This window comes from Rattus rattus, chromosome 4 (genome assembly GCF_011064425.1).
Source record: "Rattus rattus isolate New Zealand chromosome 4, Rrattus_CSIRO_v1, whole genome shotgun sequence".
Classification (NCBI taxonomy): Eukaryota; Metazoa; Chordata; class Mammalia; order Rodentia; family Muridae; genus Rattus; species Rattus rattus.
Window position 1 is genome coordinate 85,377,413 of NC_046157.1, and position 15,976 is coordinate 85,393,388.

The following is a 15,976-nucleotide window of genomic DNA, read 5'->3' on the forward strand; positions in this document are numbered from 1 at the left end:
GAATAAAGTGTGTGTCTATACTCTCTGAGCTCTGGCTTTTGGACTCTTCTCTTCTTGGCTGTCAAGTCCAACCCTCTCCACCCCACCTCACCCCCACTCCTGGAGTCTTCGACTGTTTTCAATGCTTAGGATGAAGAAGCAGCTGAAGGTTCTCATGGGTCTTAAAACTCTCAGTTCTCTCTACACCTAATACATTCATCTTTCCCCCTCTGAGCCCAAGTAGAAGCCTAGTGACAGACAGTAGCCAGTGAGGGGAAAGCCAGCATCCCTGGCCTCTCTGCTCCTTAGCTGCCTGCCACTTTCCCCAGCGTGGACAACACAAACTGTCTCCAGATGTTGCCAGTGTTCTTGGATTGATGTCCACTGACCTAGGCAGAACGTTGTAAATTTGCAGAACCCCATGTTCTCCCATGGTTTCAGGGGCAGGATTCTTCCCCCACCATCTTTTTTGAATCAGAACATGGATGCCGTCAGCCCAGGGTGCAGAAGCCAATCCAGGACCTTTTCCCCTGGAAGAAATCTAGGGTCTGAAAGCATACCACACTGTTGTTGAACACTATTAGGGTTCACAACTGGTACAAGAGCTAACAGCAGGGTCCGTTCGGTTCTCCTGGTTTCTAGTGCTTCTCAGACCTTGGTGGGCAGGATCCATGTGGAGGAAAACGCAGATCTGACTGTACAGCTCCGGGGCGAGGTCACAGACTCATATCTCTAATCGACTCCACGGAGGACAGTTACAGTTTCCCAAGAAACACTTGGAGTTGCAAGCAAATTATGCTCTCCCAGGAGCTTGAACTTGAGTCTGTACTCAACAGGGGCCTACAGTCTAACATCTAGCTAATCATTTCTGTTTGAAGGATCTCTCTCTCTCTCTCTCTCTCTCTCTCTCTCTCTCTCTCTCTCACACACACACACACACACACACACACACACACACACACCATGAAGTCCATCAGGCCCCATCTTCCAGGGTCTCCCAGCCTAATAACTCACACTAAGGGGGGTCATCAGATTTCCAGGCTGTGCGGATAGTAGTATTCACAGTGAGGCCAGGCTTCCTTCTTGTGGGTTGACTTTGGGAGTAACTTATTTAAGACCTTTGAGCCTTGATCTGGTTGTTTGTGTCAAGTGAGGCGATCACCTGCTCTGCAGAATCAGACACTAAGGTGAAGGGATGTGACGGTCCAGATGTTGTGATAGAATCGCAGCTCACGTTCAGACAGACAACACCAGGTAATGCAGTTCCACGAAAGAGAGGTTTATCATGGGGGAAAGGGTCAAAAAGGGGCTACAGAGACAAAGTGGGGAAAAGAGAGAGATGGAGAAGGAGTGAAGGTCAGGAAGGGTTGGCCTTTTATTTAGGCTGTGACATAACCGCTTGCAGTAAAGGTGGGAGGTAAACCAAATGGGTGCTGGGAATGTATGGTGATTGCCCGGCAACAGATGTGCGGGTCCCTGTCGCCTATGGGTGACGTCACTGTCGTCACTGGGTTCAGAGGAGATCTGCAACCAACCGTAAAGCCGGCTCCTGATAACCAACACCAGAAGTGCTACCCAAACACTTGTTTATGAACTCTATGCTGTACCCACAGGAGGCCATGTTACACAAGGGAGTCCTATACTCAAGTCTCAGATACTATGCCTCTATGGCTAAGGGACACAGCTTCTGTCTATTGTTACTTTGTATTTATTTTTTCAGACATGGTCTTATGCATCCTAGACTTCCCTTGAACTCATCATGTAGCTGTGGTTGACCTTGAAGCTTCGGTTGACCTTGAATTTCTGATCCCCTTGACTCCATCTTCCACACAGTGATATTATAGGCCTGTCCATCATTCTGAGTTTATGTAATGCAGGGGATCAAACCCAGGGACTCCTCCTGTACGATAGTCACGCACTCCACTCACGTACATACACCCCATCCACTATTTATTTTTATTTCATTTCATTCCATCTCATTTTTCAGGAAAAGAGCCCATGTTCCGAAAGGGCTGTCTGCAGGCTGACCAGTGTGGATTCCTACCCCGATAGACAGGACCCTAGCAACTGTCTTGGTCCCTTTGTGTTTGTTAAAACCAAACACCCAAGACTAGGAGACCTAAGGCAATGCAACAGCATTTCTCACGCTGCTGGAGAGCAGGAAGTGCAAGGTCAGGGAGCTGACAGTTGTGGTGTCTGGTAGGGGACTCATCTTCACTACTGAGGTGCTGCCTTTTCTAACACACCTCTAATCCCGGCACTGGGGAATCGGAAGCAGGAGGATGAGGAGTTTTTTGGTCATCTTTGGTTCTGTGTGAATTCAAGTCTAGTTGTCCGTACCTGGGACCCTGTCAGAAACAAACAACAGATAAGGAATATTGCTTCCTCGCTCTGTCACCACGAGCTAGAAGGGCAGGAAAGGCCTTTCTAGGTCATCCCTTCCCTCTTTGAAGGGCATCGTTCCATCAGTGGGAGTGGAACCCTAGCTGGGTGTAGAGGCACACTCCTTTAATCCCGTCACTTGGAAGACAGGCTGCTGGATGTCTGTGGGTCCCAGGTCAGTCTCGTCTATGTAGAGGGACATCGTCTGAGAACAAACAAAATGAAACCAGAGTGGAGTCCTGACCAGATCATCAGTTCCTCAGAGTCTTTGCCTTTTCTTACTACCTCATTGTTTGTTTGTTTGGTTGGTTTTCAAGGCTTAACATATACATTTTTGAGAAGCGTAGTGTGTTGCAGTCTAAGCAAAATACCTCTGGGGACTAGCCTGGGCTATCTTGCTTAATCAGAACAATTTCTACCCTATAGCTATCGTGCTCCTGTGCCTTGTGCTCCCCATACTGGGCCTCATTTAGTGCTTCTGATTACTTTGTAGGCAAGGTGAGGAGCTAGGGCCTGTACCCTCATTTCACCATGGCCCAGAGAGGCCATGCGGCCTGTCTGTGGTCACAGAGGCAGTAACTAACAGAGCCTGGACCTTGTCCATGCCTGGCTGTAACTCTCCCCCCTCTTCGAGCTGCCTTTGGCCACTGTCTTTCCTCCTGGGTGGCAACAAATGGGCTCCCTGGAGCTAAGAGGTCCCTGGGAGACGAGAAGATGGCAGGAAGCAAACAGGAAACAGGAGAAACAAGGCATCTCAGCATCTCCCCTCTCTCCACCCCTCTCTGGCTAGAGCGCCGATGATGTCATGCATCCTGGGGTTGGGGAGAGTGGGAAGGAAGTGCTGGAGGATGGAACAGTTGTGCCATGTGGGTGGCTAAAAGTATCCATTTCCCATTGGGTCCTCTGAGGTGAACGTTTCTCACCACACTACAGGCCCCAAAGCATCACCTGCTACTATTGTATGTTATTTCCCTCCTGCGCCACCTCGGGACACCTGATTTAAACAACCAGTTCTGGCCAGAGGTCAGAAAATGTCGGGCTCTCTGCAGGTTTCTGTACTGATCACATCAGGATCCGGAGGCTCAGGCACATTGCTACGGGGTTATCAGCAAGCAAGGATTCCACTATTTGTCGGCACAGGCATGCTGACCCTGTCCTTCGCTCTCATGGAGAATGCTGGCTAGGGAGCCAGTAAGACAGAGAAGCCTGAGCTGTTTCCATTGTGGCAAATCCTGGCTCTCCTGGAGTGAAAAGCTCTGACCAGGGTTACTGTCATCCCAGTAGCTACTTGGTGAGTTCTGGGCCAGTGAGAGACCCTATCTCAAAGAAACAATGCATGTGGAAGGATTGTCTGTAGCTGTCAGGCACCTCTGTATAAAAACACACAAATACAAGTTCATACACACGGACCTGTGAATGTACAGGGCTGGGGCTATGGCTCGGTCAGTAAATCCGGTACTTACAAGCATAATGACTTGAGTCTGGTCCCTAGAATCCACATATAAAAAAGCCAATTGTGGTATAGACTCATAACCCCAGTGGTCAGCCTAATCTACTTGGTGAGTTCCAGGCCAGTGAGAGACTTGGTTTCAAAAGCAAACAAACAAAACAAGACAAATAGTATCTGAAGATTGACAGGAAAGGTTGTCCTACATCTTCTGCCCACAGTGTGTGTGCATATTCCCGTCCCCGATGCACACTGCAAATATGCTTATACATGTACACACACACACACACACACACACACACACACACACACACACAAATAAACAACCAAACAAATTAGCAGCATGCAAAGCCTCTGTGTGGCCACCAGAAAAGTCTTACAAGGCTCTTCCTTGTAATCCAGCATTTTCCTCCTAAATTTGCAAGGTACTTACTTCTAGGCTTGCATTCCCTTGGAAGGGTGCTCATGTTGGGCCTAGCTATCCCTTCCTGAGTGGGCCCCATGTGCTGTCTACTCCATCCGTACAATATCCAACGCCATCTGGGCATACAAGTGGTGCTCAATAGTTGTTGATGGAAGAAACAGTACCAAGCCCATCCTGGCAAAGGCGTGGCCCACCCCTTGCTTCCTGAGGGACAGCTGGACCGAGATGAAGGCTTGTCCGGTGGCCAGTCTTAGTCCTGGCCTGGGAGGGAAGGTCATGATGACCTGTCTCCACAACAGCTTCCAGGCCTCTCCTTTGCTTGTTTTCTGGGAGCCTCAGTGTCTGCCCACAATGACATGGCTCCACCAGGATTCTTGGCGCAATATACGGGGCCACATAGCTTGTTTCCATGGTGAATATGGCAGGGATGACCACCCATCCTTGGCTTTCGCTCGCTCCTCTTGAGTGTCCTTGAGTTGGGCTGTGCCAACCACCCCACTCCACAAGGGGGAGTTTTCTGTTGTGAGGTGGTCACCTCAGACTTGGCTGGGCTTTGAGCTAGAGTAAAGAAACTAATAGATTTTCTTGTAGTCTTTTTTTTTCTTCTTCTGATGTTCCACTCCATTTCCAAAAGGGGGCTAAGGTGCCTACAGGGAATATTGAATTTGGAAGGAAACTTGGGTATTCTCAGACCTCCTTCATCCTGAAGATGGAGACTGGAAAGGTTGCCAAAGCCAAGTAACTTGCTCAGGGGAACCAAAGGAGCTTGGAGCTGGCTGAGGCAAAACCACCTGTCACCTAAGGCCTGTGTTCCCTCTACTGTGGCACTTCTGGTTCTCCTGGACTGAGGGTTTTCAGGGTTACTTCCATCCCAAGACATGAGCTATGAAAGGACAGGAATGCTTCAAGTGGTCCGGTATCTCCTCTCCTCTCTCACAAGGACAGACAGACAGATGGACAGATGGACACACATAAACACCACACACACACACACACACACACACACACACACACACAGAGAGAGAGAGAGAGAGAGAGAGAGAGAGAGAGAGAGAGAGAGAGAGAGAGAGAGAGGAGAGAGAGAGAGAGAGAGAGAGATCAAAGCCACCTTATTGCAAAATGTTTTTGTTTCGACTAAACTAAGGATCAGCAGGCTACATTTGGTGACCAACTTTTGTTAAGCGTGCAGACCCAGGAAGACTTTGGAATACTGAAGCTACTGCACACAAACCAAATTCCAGAACAGAGACTACATGTGATACTCAGTTAAAAATATCTATACCCTGGTTCCTTCTGGAAGAAGCTTGACAAAGCCTGGCTTAGATGGTGTGTTCAGTTGTTCACAGGGCCATGGTTCTAAGTCTTCCCAGACTATGGAGAAGTCATTCTTACAGGTAGGACTGGCCACCTTCCTGGGACCAGATCTGACACTACAGCTTTTCTCTGTCTTCCATCAGATTCATTCTCTCTCTCTCTCTCTCTCTCTCTCTCTCTCTCTCTCTCTCTCTCTCTCTGATAAATTACAGGAAATGCCTTAAGGCAAGTAGGCTGAATTAGAGGCTCAAAGGGAGGTGATATCCCTTCAGTGGCCTAGCTAGAGAGAAAGTAGATGGGATGTTGCCAGGCTGGGGTTGACCTGCATCGGGGACTGCAAGCACACATCAGCCAACAGCATCACGAGGAAAATGTCTTTCCCGTAAGAGAGAAATATAAAGATACTTGAAATCTGGTTACCTCTGTTTCCTCCCCACCATGGCAAGATCTCAACAAGTTCCTGTCTAGCCAGGCCACGTGTTTCTTTTTAAGTCACTGAACCAGAATAGCCACAAATCAAGCCGGAAGTGCATGATAACCCACTGAACTCTGCATAGCCTCAACTGGGCTTTCTCTGAGCAAATAAACACCAACCCCAATCCCTGCAGCTGGGAAGTGTCCAGTGAGTTTCCAACCCAGCTGAAACTCCAGCTTCAGGCTAGTTACTGCCATAGTTGGGGAAAGAAAGAGGCAAACAAATGTGACAGGCTCGCAGAGCCATAGGCAAGCCTGTTGGAGCATTCACGCAGGCTAAATACGTAAATGTAGAGTTTAAATATGAGATGGCGCCAGGAAATTCTAGAGCACAGCAATGTGGAGGCAGAAAATGGGCCTTGAACTCCTCTTTCTAGAACTTAAGATGTCTTGTGCTGCTGTTGACTCCAGGCAGGGCGGCAGCCAAGAAGTATTTCATGGGCTCATAAATACAATAATATTAGAACGACAATAACAATAAAAAATCCTTCTCTAATGGATTGGGCCCAGATTGGCCATCGCATAAATCAATGTTTAATCAGAACTCTTAAGTTGTGAATCAGAGTGTCTCAAATCTCCAATCCGCTTGAGAAGGTCTTAGAAAAACAAAACAAAACATTCAATTGGAGTTTTCTCAAGGTCAGTCTTTATACCCCCAGCAACTCCACCTCTTAGCATTCACCTTGAAAGATCTCCCTCTCTGCTTCCTGGTTTGGCCAGCATTTCAGGGTAGGAAACAAGAGGCTACTCTTCATCCTGTTATGTTTCCTCACAGGACCAGTCTACAGCCCCATCCTACCTCCCTGCCAGGTCCATTTGTGCCAGAGAGGTGCTGGCATAGCCTTTGTCACCAGTGTCACAAAGACAGGAAGGTCCAGATGTCCTCCCAGTGATGGGCATGTGGTAGGTAGTCAGCTCATGCTTGGCTGGTGGATGTTTGCTTGGGGTCTAACTAACTTAAGGGTGATGAATTTTCTTATTAAAGTGACAAACACGGTCATCCTTTCCTTTCTCCTCTTAGGAGAACAGGTCCCAAAGTGCCGCCTATGGGAACTGGGAAGAAAACTCAAGCCTGGTGATCTAAGTTGAGATCAGAACCTAGATAAAAGCTAGACTCCAGTGGTGCGTGCATATGAGTGTGCGTTGTGCAGTGTGTGTGTGTGTGTGTGTGTGTGTGTGTGTGAGAAATCTCTGCTCCCCTATAGGGAGATGGGAGGCGGAAATAGAAGAGTCTCTGTAAAGCTCCTGGACTACCTAGCAGTTGTGAATGACACGCTTCAAAGAAGCGTCTCTTTGCCTCTTCTCTCCCTCGCCCCCTCCCCTTCCCCCTCTCTGTCTGTCTTTGCCTCTCTCTGTTTCTGTCTCTCTCTTTTTCTGCCTCTGCCCCCCCTAATACACACACACACACACACAGACACACACACACACACACACAGACACACACACACACACACACACACTTTTTTTTTCTGAAGTGCCACCTAGCCCTCCTTGTTGGACAAAGGTTGCCTTTGGGAATTTGGGAGTGAACCGTTGTTTCTGCTTGTGAACAGAGGATAGTTCTTGCTCTGCTTCTGGTCGAGTTCTAAGGCAAGAAGTAATTTTGAACACCCCTCTTCATCACACCATCTCCAAACTACTCTCCTGTGATGCTCTGTCTTTGTCAGCCCCACTTCACAGACATCCCAGGTGCCTCCACTTCCCCTCACCAAGGCCTCTCTGCTCTCCTGAGCTAACACTGCAAGTGCCCGCCTCTATTCTCATTAGGAACCTTTAGGGGTCTGCTGTCCTGGGTGGGGAATTCTCCGTATTTCCCTGGCCGTCCCAACCCTCAGCATATCCATCACTTTTCTTCCCAGTACCAAGGACACACAAGTCACCTTCACATACTGTGTGCTGGTGGCCCCCTGGCTTTCCTCAGGCCCCAAAGACTGGAAGAGATCTCTGTCTCAACAAGGCATCCCAGTTTACTTTAGGGAAATTGAGGCTCAGAAAAGTGCACTGAATTACCTAAAATTTGGCACAGGCTTCTTGCAGTCCATAGACCCTCTCTAGCTCCAGCCTTAGATGACTGCATGGTAACAAATTTGGGTCCTCACAAACTGGCCACGAAGCAGGAGCTGGTTGAGGGTGTCGTCAATTTCTTGTAGACACTTCCATTTGCTCCCACATGCTTCTCTTGCTGCCTGCCATGACTGTAGACACACCAATTCGAGATCCCAGAGGAGGCTCTGCCATTTCTGGTATGTGCCGGTGGAAGGGAAGGCGACCCCGATAGTGATATTTGAAGTGCCATGGTATTCCTATGGCTGACGAGACAATACATCCTTTTAGATATCTCATTGCATCACCCTGGTCATTTGAAGAACTCTAATATTGTCTCTCTACTTTGTAAATGGCCATTCCATCACTAAACAAGCTACAAGAACGAAGAGTTCACATAAAAGACAGTGCTTTGAGTGGGGAATAGGCTAAAGAGTTATCTATCTGGCCAGGAATTGACACCTAGAATATATACATAACATGTCAACTGGAAAACAGATGAAGGGGCCGGCGAGATAGTTCAGTGAGTAGGCGAGGTTACTGCTAAGTGATGACCTAAGTTTAATCTCTAAGATCTACATGGTAAAAGGATATAAATGACATCAACAAAGTTGTGCTCTGGCCTTTATGTGCACTTTTTGACACACACAGACTCATACTATGTGCACACAAATACACAGTCAACCGATAGATTGATAGATGATGGATTTGAGCATACAGTCTCCAAAGAAGTTATGCAAAGAGCACACAAATACATGGGAAGATGCTCAACATCTGTACTCATTGGGGAAACTCCAAGTGACATCGTAATGAGTCGCCACTACCTCACCTCTGTTAGCATGCTATTTACAGTAATAATAAACAGAAAACTGAGTGTATTGGCAGGGGTGGAGAGGAGCAAGAGTTGTCATGCAGTGTTGGTAGAGATGGAGCAGGGAGCTGGGGAAGCTCATGACCTTTCTTCCCCTCTCTGTAACCTTGCCCGGACCTTGCTGCTTAGTCTTGCAACCGGTTTAGCCAACAAGACAAAGTGAAAGGTGCTATGTGTTGGCTCCAAATCTGGGCCTCAGAGACCTTGTGCTTCCTCTTGCTGTCTTGTCCAGCATTCATTGCCATGACAGCATGTTTGCCAGCATGTTGGAGGAGGAGACCCTGAAGGGCAGAGCCAAGCCTACCATATTTGTCCCAGGCAAAGCACGTTTACATCAGTAAAATACAGCACAACCTCAGGACGTGTGAGAAAGCCCAGTCCAAACAAGCAGAGCCTCTAGCTGGCCCCTAGCTGATCCCTGGCAGACACAAGATGATCACTGTTGCGTGTCTCTAAGACTTTGTGTTTCTTAGGTATCATTACTGAGGAAGTAGATGACTAACATTGAGGATTAACCCCCATGTAAATTTTTACATCACTTCCCTTTCCTGATTGCAACTTACTTCATCCTTCACGCCATCTGGACACCGTGAAATGTCTATTCTGAGTCCATTTTTTGTTTCTGTTCTTTGATAACACAGCCACCTACCCAGCTAAAACCCTACATTTCCCAGCTTCCCTTGCAGAAAGCAGGTGTCATGTAACTACTCTGGCAAACTATATCCTAACTGGGAATCCTGGGAAGAGGATGGAGACGTGCTACTCTTTACTCTTCTTACAGATTGCAGTGAGAATTCAACATGGATCAGACTTCATAGTTTGAGCTCAGAGTGACTGGGAGGAAAGAAGCAAAGAGCTGGGGTCTGGACAGCATGACCACAGGGTCAAGCTCGGGTTGCCTCGTTTAAGATCCCCTCCTTCACACCAGAGAAAACAAAGCAAAAGAAAACAAAACATTTCTTGGTCAGTGAAATAGTTAGGTGAGTAAAGGTTCTATTCCACCAAGCCTTATAAACCTGAGTTCAGTTCCTGGGAAGGAGACAACTGACGCTGGCCCATTGTCCTCTGATCTCCACACATGTGCTGTGGCATGTGCACATGTTTCACACACCCCATACATCCATCACATACACACATGAACATGTCACACACACAACACATATATGTCACATACACACATGAAGACATCACACGTACAACCCCACACACATACGTAAGAGCCGCCTACCCCACTGTGAGCCTGTCACACCCACCATATACACACCACACATATACAAATGGATCCTATTTCCCCATTGGTTTGTTTTCCAGGCCTCTGGGACCTTCCCTGATTGTGTTCTTGACACTATACTCCAGAGCCTACATCTCCTTCAATTGAAGATAACAGAACAATGAAACAAACGTGTGTTCTGTAGACACGTCACAGATAATAGGACTTTTAATCCTTGCATAACTTCACCATTTTTACCAGAAATCAGCATCGCCCTCTATGTGTTTACATTGGTGTCGAGATTTCAGAGCTCTCATCATCTACTAGACCTTAAGTAACACATTTGGGATTATGAGTGTGCCTGGTGTGCATCCTACAATAGGGGAAACTGAGGCATGTGGGATAAACAAGATGTCCACAAAGAAAACAATCCATTAGTTGTAAGAGAGCTGGGGGAAGGACTTGAAGATGGTCTCCAGCTTTTTAAGAAAGGATACGCCCTATGTCCCTGTTGCAGCTGATTCCGGTGCCGAGGATGCAGAACCCTGGATGAGCCTCCACCCAGAGCTCCTATATCAATGTGTGCTATAGCTCTGAGCATACCAACCACAACCGTACAGCGCCACAGCTGGGCACAGGGAATGCGTTGCCCTTTGACTCACTTGTGTTCCATTCCACAGAGGAGTCCACCCTGACCGGGACTGCCCATGTATGCACATCTCTTTAGGCAAACTCCCCACCCAAAGGCACTTGAGCAGTGACTACCTTGTACAACTGGACCCGGGGAGGCCCTGCCAAGAACAGTAGATCTTGCTCTATTAGCAACAAAGGAACTCTGCCCTAGGAGTTGGTAGGGGTGACAGACCCTTAAGATCCAGCCTTGTAGATCCAGATGGTCTGTCTGGATTGTCACCTGACGTCATGTTGATGTCCTTGGGCCATGCTGCCACTGGGAGTCAAACTGATCTGAGTGGCCTGTGATACCACCTGAGGCCAGGGTGCAGGCTACCTCTGAGGGCCTTGTGAGATCCTGTAAAGAGCAACGGAGCTACTTTTGCAATGATATCAACAGGTGAGAAAGAGGGGCATGGAAGGTTTCTATGACAACCCCACCCCTCCTCCACCCCAAAGTAACAGACTAAACAGGAAGCCATTGAAGAGAACTCATAGAAAGTTTGATAAGGAGGCTGACTTGAACTATCCACAATTGCTAGCTCCTGATAGGGGTGCAGGAGGGAAGGACTCGGTTCTATTAAAGGGGAGTTTGACCATGCTCCAGTAAGTGTACAGAGAACACAAATTGGGCTTGTGCTTTTACTTTTTATCTTTTTCCTTTTAAAAAATTTATTTTAAAATTGTTACTGTTTGAGAGGAGGTCACAAGGGTCAGGGGGACATAGAAGGACTGGGAAACAAGAACGTGATGTGAAATTCCCAAAGAATCAGTAAAAATAATATGCTGATAAAAACAAAAACAAAAAAGATCTGGTCTTGTTCAAGCTGGCACGGAAGATTCGAAGAGGTAAAACAGCAATTCAGAAGTTCAGAAAATGAAAAAAATCAGCTCCCATTTAGTGAGCATATATGTGGCAGGAAAGAGGCACTTTCCCCGTGGTATCTCCCAAGGGTCTCACAGCAGTATGGCGGGGTACGCTTTGCTAAGACCCCCAAGTTAAGGATGAAGGAATAGGTCCCATGCAGTTAGGTGCAGTGTTCAAGGTCTAAGCAGTAAGGGACACAGGCTTGTTGGATTCCAGGGTTGTTTATCTCTGTCTTGTCTTTTCCCTAAAGATATGAACTCTGTACCATTAATACAAGGACAGCCAGAGGCATCGACTAATTATCCCATAGGCACCTCGACATTTCTTACCTTCTCTCGCCTTGTGGTCAGGACTATGTGACTGAGCTTCCAAAGGAAGAGGTAATGGTGCATCCAGAAGGTTCTTTCTCCCTGTGTCACAGTAGTCCTGGGAGCCAGATATTTCAGGGCTGGCATCTGAGCATGAGGGAGCCTAGATCCCAGAATTACTGTGTGGAGGAGGTGAAAAACCGTCCAGTGGAATCTTCCAGCGACCAAGACAAGACTCTGACATCGCGGGAGTAAAGCGTATCCTATCCTGAGGAGTATGCCACAGATTATAGGAATAGATTTATATATTTAGGATTATATTTGCTTATTCAGAGCTGGGCTGTGATTATGAGCCTCAATTTATAAGCAAGGAAGCCAAGTGTAGGAGAAGACCATACCAAGGGTAGGTAGGTGGTCAGACCAATGTTCAGCTCTTGGTAATTTTCCCCCATTCTGCAATTTCCTAGCTTCCTAGCTCATGCTATAAAAGCAAGCAGAACCTCTGAGGGAGTGACGGCCCCAGCGTGCAAAGTCTGGCAGATCAAATTAAACACCTTGAAGGACTGAGAGGCTTAGGTGGGCAGCAGACCGGTGCACCAGATTCCAGAGGTTGAGATTCTTAAGTCAACAAGAGGCTGCTGACCTGGAGCTGGTGAGACTCCAGGGTGGGCCTCGGGTGGGTGGGCCCCAAGCTCAGCTTTATCTAGCAGTCAGTGTGAAGACCTTTAGCTGGAATTGCAGGCTTTAGAGTGTAAGTGAAGATCATCTGGCCCGTGAGAAGAGTCCTCAGCCTCCCTAGAGCAGAGTCAAAGGAGTTGTGTTTCCTCCCATCTCTCTAATGGCAACCATTTTAAAAGTCAATCATTGAATATGCAGAACTCACTCTTTATTATTTCAATTAATTCTCATAGACCCCAGGCAGATGGTGTGCATGTGTGTGTGTGTCTGTGTGTGTTTGTATACGTGTGTCTCTGTATGTGTGTATATGTGTCTGTATGTGTGTATGTGTGTCTGTATGTGTGTATGTCTGATGTGTCTATGTGTGTATGTGTGTGTGTGTCTGTATGTGTGTATGTCTGATGTGTCTATGTGTGTATGTGTGTGTGTGTCTGTATGTATGTGTGTATGTGTGTATGTGTGTGTGTGTGTGTGTGTGTGTGTGTGGACTCACATCAGCAGGTTCCTGTCTTCAATGGTAAGCACTTCATTTACAGAGCACACTCTCCTTGTGTGTATTATCTCAGCGAGGCCCGTGGTGATCTCTCAAGGTCAAGTGTCAAGGATGACTCTCAAACATCGCCATATTTTTTTTCTATAGGAAGGAATCTGAAAATTGTTGAGTTTAAAATTGTGTTCAAGGACCCTGAGTTAGAAAGCCTCTAATAGAGACTCCCCAAAGCCTAGGGGAGCCTTTCCATCCCACACTGAAGCTGTCCTACAAATATGTGTGTCTGATGTAATTGTGGTACCTTTATTAGACATGAATAATTTTAAACCTCCTCAACTATACAGTTTTGGCTTTAGCCCTTCTCAGAAAAGGATTCATGATTCTGTAAGATGCCTTCTTGCTATAGCGAGGAGGGTTGTCTTCGAATTGGCAGAGTCCCTCCTTGAGATCTTGCTTAGGGCTTTCTGTAAACTTTGGTAGGCATGGGAGGGTCTCCCCCCCTTTCTGTCTCTAACTCGGCAGGTTTTCTCCTTTATCAAACTCCCAGAGTTCTCCATGAAACCCATGAGTTGTCAGGATGCTGGATGTGACCCAAGTCACTCCTACCATGGTCATTTCACATCCTCATGTTTTGATATGAACAAGTCCCCAACGACCATTCTACCCTGCACAGCCCAGAGTACTGAGGCAGGAGACTGTTCTTAACCTGAAGTGTTCTAGGCAGCTTCTCTGGCTAGCCACTTCCATTCGTGACTTGAGGTAACTTGCAGCTCTGCCTTCAGACAGATTCATCCATTTGGAAACATTTAATGAGTAGCTCTGTTGTCTTAGAACCTGCACTGGCCTCTGAGAACAAGAAGGAAATTAGCCTTGCCTGTCCTAGTTGATGTGGACGTGGGAGCTAATGCATGACATCCTGAAAGTCTGGACACCTTTATTGACTTCCTCATCCTTAGCCCCCACAACACACTGCCTTTATACAATTCTGCCTTTACCTGGTCATTACACTCACATACTGAGCCCTTTCATAGTGGTTTTGATTATTTTTATAATTCTCTGTGACTCATCTACGTATCTGTTTCTGGCCTGGGTATTCATAGCCACTGTCACATGTAGATACACAGTGACATCTAAACTTTCAAAGGTCTTCCGGTCACTCGCTCAGCTTGCAGTCTCAACTCCTTAGAGCTATGGTTTTACCTGCTTCTCCAGCTTAGCCCCTTCATACACACAGCTAGACAGCCCAACAGGGTCTCAGGATTCTGTACAGACCAGCATACTTCCCTCTGTGGGATTATCCAGGCAAAAGCGAAGACGTTTGAAAGAGACACTTGTGGCCCCTCCTCTGACTGCCACGGCATTGAAAGAACACACCCCAAGGAAGTGGAATTTCCCCAGAAGCCTGAAAAGGACAGGCTGAGCCTTGGTGTCAGCCAGAGGAGGATCCTGTCTGCAGAGAGAGATGTCACACAGTTCTAACAACTTTGCTCGCTGCATTGCAGGGAACATGAAGCAGAGACAAAGTGATGGTGACCATGCCCTGACCAGAACTGCTTACTTTTGCACCCCTTGACCCCCATTTAAACCTAACTCTCCTGTCAGGACTTTAAAGATGGATTTGGGGCTCATGGGCCTCTTTAGTGGCCCGTGAATAAATCTATGAATGGAGCCTTTCTTCTGTGGTTTCACAGAGCACCTTTCTGTCCCTCATACTTGTGGCACGTGGAGGGGCATCTGTCTGTCCAGTCTGTTTCGTCATGTCCTGTGGATTCCACACAGGAGAACAAGAGCACCCAACATTCTCTAGCTTCCAGGAACCATGAAGGGACAATAATTTCACCACAGCGGGAGACCAAGGTACATCTCGGTGTGGCTGCCCCTCAGTGTGGCTGCCCCTCAGAAGTATCTCCAGGGAAAAGTCCCCAGGGGTTCTATATTCAAAGGCACGTGAGGGAGGGGAAGGGACAAATCTACTGCCTTGCTAAGCCCTACTGACTGTGGCACCACGTGCCTAGCCTCCTCCTGTACTTGGTTTCCCTGTGGTCACATGATTTCTGCCTCAGTGATTCTGGTAAGAGACACAGTTATTTCAAGGAACATGGCGGTAACAAGCATGTTGAGAATTCATCAGGGTGAGAAGTCCTGTGCCAGAAGAGGTCAGTCCCTGGAAGTCAACCTAGTGATTTTATACACACGGGGGATGGGGGGGAGCATGCAGAAACAGCCTCAATAAAACTCACAAGGTAGATAGACATTTTCATTCTCTTGACTGCAACAATGATGGTAATGATTTGAGAGTTTATTTTTATTTGCTTATTTTTTTTAAATTTTAGTTTATTTCTAAATATTTCTTTCCCCCTTGGGTTTACATTCATGCTGAAAATAATGAAATTGTGCACATGAGATAATGAAATAAATTTAGTTTATTGTATGCCAACTATATTTTTATGAGTCCATCTAAAATTTTCTTAATTATGTATACATTTTGACCCAACAATTCCGTGTCTGGTAACTCCCGGAGGAAAGAATCGAAGAAGTGTGCAATTTGTGGAACAGAGAAGGGTGAAAACAACCAGGATGCCCAATGAGGGGTCTGGCTAAACAATGTTGTAATAATTCCCAGATGGTGATGGGCTAGTTGTCAATATGTTTATAAAAAAACCAAAAACACTAGTTACTGATGAAGAATATGTGTGTCTTATGGTGTGGGTGGACTCTGTTTACAGACCAATGTGAGCACCAGGATTGTACTGTGCTATAGAGTAAAGGGAGGTTGCAGATTTATACCCGATGCCCACGATGTCACTTCTGGGAGT